Source organism: Penaeus monodon, chromosome 36 (genome assembly GCF_015228065.2).
Source record: "Penaeus monodon isolate SGIC_2016 chromosome 36, NSTDA_Pmon_1, whole genome shotgun sequence".
Lineage (NCBI taxonomy): Eukaryota > Metazoa > Arthropoda > Malacostraca > Decapoda > Penaeidae > Penaeus > Penaeus monodon.
The window spans coordinates 31,203,845-31,208,364 of record NC_051421.1 but is presented as its reverse complement, the minus strand read 5'-3'; the positions used below and the strand labels follow the sequence as shown (position 1 = coordinate 31,208,364).

Below are 4,520 nucleotides of genomic sequence, written 5' to 3'. Positions count from 1 at the left end.
ATTTTTCAGGACCCCAAAAACACGGGGAAAATTTTTATTTTATGACGGGGTTTGGGGGGGGGGGAGCAACTCGGGGGGGGGGGGTCACAGGGGGTGCATCACAATGCATTATATATTGCATGAGAGTTGTAAGGTGTAAGGTTCCTAAATATTGCATATAAGTAATTATATGTGCAATTATATGTTTTTTGTTACCTTCATTTTTTATACCAAAATCTAGTCCAAAAATGTTATCTTTACAGTATGGACACACTAAGCTTGGGCAAACTGATGATGATAAAATGAGGACAAAATGTTGCAGTCAACGGCACATGAAATAATCCGCAGACACAGGCAGTAACTCCTTAAATAAAGGAAAAAGATCGTACAAGGCCACTTGCTCGTCCTGAATTACAGCTCTTATCTTCCCATGCATACCGGGGTGAAAGCAACAATAGCCAGGGGTATTAGGGGGGGGGGGGACATCAACGGTCCCCTCGGGCAGTACCTAATAGGATCACACAGTCACGGCAACGCAGTTTAATTAATTTTCCTGCAGTGGAGTTGGAGAGAAAGAGAGAAAGTCTGTGGCGAGTGCATCCGTACTGTAAGGAATTACTGCCCAAAAATATTACAAAAAAAAAAAAAAAAAATGAATTGAACGTATGCCCTTCTCACCTGGAAACAAATATCCCTGCAAAAGTCAAGCATTAAATTTAACTAAAACTACTTTTGGATAAAATAGGTTGCCCAGTGCTATAAATACTAGAGATAGTGGCACTTTTCCTGGCAATCATCTCGATACGCGATGTGGAATAAATTGAAATTTTTTAAAAAACTAAATAAAATAAAAACTACAAAGGTTGAGAGACAAAAAGTGATTAATCCACCGAATGCAGTATGTAATTGGAATTTCTTTCACAAGCTTTAAGAAGAATCGATCTGTAACACCCATTTATGACAGAAACTTTTATTATATCGAAGAAAAAGAAAAAGAAAAAACAATCCAATTGTTTTTGTTTTTTTGTTTTTGTTTTTCCCGAAGTTCCAAATTATAAAACGTTCATTGTTTCCTTTCTTTCCCAATAGAGAGAAAAATACGCAATGTCCGGATCTCACATACCTTCCGTAGTTTGACGTCCATTAGGAGAGGAGGCGATAAAAGAAGGAGAATCGCGTAAAATGTCCAATTACGAGAAAAGAGAAGCAGAGATTTTCGTGAGAGGGAGGACTTGGGCGGGAGACGGGAAACGAACCTACTTTTATTTTCATTTGGTTCAGACCTCTATCATTGTGAAGTATAGCGTTAGTAATGTTTTATGTATTGTCATTAATTATCATTGTTTCATATATTTTCTTTAATTAGGAAATGCAATTCTCCGGAGTGAGAATGACTGCGAACCTACAACTATTTCGTTTCAGTTTCGTTTTGATAATGCTTTTACTCTAGTTTCTCCATTATGTGCATTTTGTTTTCTTTTTATCTAGTGGACTACTCTTTTTTTTACCAATGTAATTATTTTTCTTTTGTTTGAAAATAAAGAAAATGGTCAAGCCTTTTTTGTGCGGTTCACTTGTCCAGGGATACAGAGGGTAACGAAACGCCATTAATAAATGAATAAATAGATTAATTAATATATATACATATATATACATATATACATACAGATATGTATGTATGTGTGTGTGTGTGTGTGTGTGTGTGTGTGTGTGTGTGTGTGTGTGTGTGTGTGTGTGTGTGTGTAAAATAATGAATCTACAGTGATCAATTCAAAATTCACAAAACACATATAACTACACAGAATGTGTAGCAAATATTTGATGCATACAAAGGAAAGACATAGATAAATCAATTCTCAGATAAATTGATAGGATAATGAACAAACAGATAAAGAAATAAAATAACAAATGCATCAATGACCGATAAACATCCTCATCCTGACGCAAATAAGCATATATTAATGAACCAATAAAGACAAGATGGTAGGTAAATCAACAAAGACATAGAAGAAACTTTAATAAAAAAAAAAAAAAAAAAAAAAAATCTTATAGATATCACCCCTTGCCTTTGCTTGCTTTTAGCACCAAAATATCCATTCAGGTTTCGTCCGATTTTTCATTGATAGGTAAATCAACAAGGACATAGAGTACCTTTAATTAAAAGAAAAAGAAAAAAAAGAAAAAAAATCTTATAGATATCACCCCTTGCCTTTGCTTGCTTTTAGCGCCAAAAAAAAAAAAAACCCTCAACGTTCAGGCTTCATCCAATTATCCATTTCAATCCACGTCCATCCGCTTTTTGGCTTTTTCAATTTTCATTTTCTTCGTTTCTGTCCTTTTCCCGCTTTCATCGCAATAAGGTAAGATTGATATATGGAAGTCAGTAGATCTAGTAGAAGAATGGCAAGATAGGGAATGTGTGTGTGTCTGTATAATCATATATTGCTACGTTTTCCTTCATTACTTACAAAAGCAAATCGAAAAAAGGTAGAATAATACTTTTATGATTTCTTATTTGTTCGAATAGAAATTGTGGGAGGATTTGTTTTTTTCTTTAGAACTTCAAATAGAATGCATTTAAATAGTTAATTTTTAATAGATATTTTTTTTTGTCAGATATTTTTTTTCCAATATTTCGAAGCTATTGATTTCCAACAAATATGAAAAAAAATGTTTTCTAACCCATCCTGATGTAACCAATTCTAACTTAGTACAATCCTGGCTTAACCATTCCTAACTTATTCCAATCCTATCCTAGTTTAACCCTAACTTAACTTGTCCTAACTTAGTCCAATCTTACCTTCACCAATCCTAACTTAGTCCAACCCTAACTTAGCCTAAACCTAACTTAACCAATCCCAACTTAGTCCAATCTTAGCTTAAGCAATTATAACTTAACCAATCCTAGTTTATTCCAATCCTATCCTAGTCTAATCCTAACTTAGTCTAATCCTAACTTAAACAAACCTAACTTAGTCTAATCCCAACTTAACCCACCCTATTTTAGTCCAATCCAAACTTGACCAAACCTAACTTAAGCAAGCCTAACTTAGTCCAATCCTAATTAAACCCGTCCTAACTTAAACAGTCTTAACTTAGTCCAATCCTAAAATAGTCTAATCCTAGCTTAAACCAATCCTAGTTTAACCAATCCTAACTTAGTCTAATCCTAATATAACTCATCCTAACTTTAGTATAATCTTAGCTTAACCAATCCCAACTTAGTCCAATCATAGCTTATTCCAATCCTAGCTTAGTCCAATCCTAACTTAACCCATCCTAACTTAGTCCAATCCTTACTTAGTCCAATCCTAACTTAACCAATCCTAGCTTAGTCCAATCCTAACTTAATCAAACCTAGCTTCGTCCGACCCTAGTTTATCCAATCCTAACTTAAATCTTAACTTAACCAACTCTAACTTATTGCAACCCTAACTTAGTATAATCCTAGCTTAAGCAACCCTAACTTAGTCTAATCCTAACTTTGCCCAACCTTAACTTAGTCTAATACTAACTTGACCCATCCTAACTTAATTCAATCTTAACTTAACCAATCCTAACTTAGTCCAACCCTAAACTAACCAGTCCTAACTTAGTTCAATCCTAACTTTGACCAACCTTAACTTAGACCAGTCCTAACTTAGTCTAATACTAACTTAACCCACCCTAACTTAATCCAATCCTAACTTTGTCCTGCCCTAACTTAGTCTAATCCTAACCTAACCTGTCCTAACTTAGTTAAACCCTAGCTTAACAAATCCTTACTTAATCCAATCCTAGCTTAACCAATCTTTTCTTAGTTCAATCCTATCATAGTCCAGTCCTAACTTAACTAATCCTAGATTAAGCAATCCTAACTTAAGCAATCCTAACTTGCCCAATCCTAACTTAGTCCAATCCTAACTAATCGGTATCATCGTTACTAACATAATTATGAATAAATATAATCATCACATCATCTTGTGGAATACTGGAATTTATCACTATCATTATTATTATTAGTATAATTTGTATTTATTATTTATTGGTATTAATCCAATTTTCAAAACATTAAGATCACTCCATTAATGGCCTTGTTTTTCCTTTTAGATATCATACTGTATTGAAAATATGACATCATCGGGCAGGTAAGTTAGGTTGTATTAAGTAACATTGGCATTTACAATAATGACGATAGATAATATAATATCTTCAGTGATAAAAAAACATTGTCAGTCGAGTGTGTGGTTTATAAAGTAATCGGTAAAGATGATGATTTTGACTATGTAGTTACTTAAATAATGACACTCTAATGATGATAATGATGATGAGCAACAACAACATATGGTAATGATATTAACAGGATAGCAATAATGATAATGGCAACAATAGCAATGTTGATTAAGACAATATGGATAAGATAATAGTTATGAAAACTTTTATAACGATATTAAAGACCTTTAACATAAGTACCAGAAAGCAAATACCAGTGGCAACTGACAAATACCTAACTTTAACTTTTGTCTCCAGCCAGCATCGGGTGCCATATGTGGTGGCACCTC

At 33.7% G+C, this 4,520-nt stretch overlaps 1 protein-coding gene across 1 annotated transcript in view; it reads right to left on the bottom strand.

The window, feature by feature from the left end:
• The window catches only part of LOC119595454, a gene marked incomplete in the record, with an annotated part of 42,044 nt that extends 40,828 nt beyond the window's left edge, over positions 1–1,216 (bottom strand). The window contains 1 exon segment of the mRNA XM_037944576.1: positions 1,103–1,216.
• Between the last annotated feature and the right edge of the window lie 3,304 nt (positions 1,217–4,520).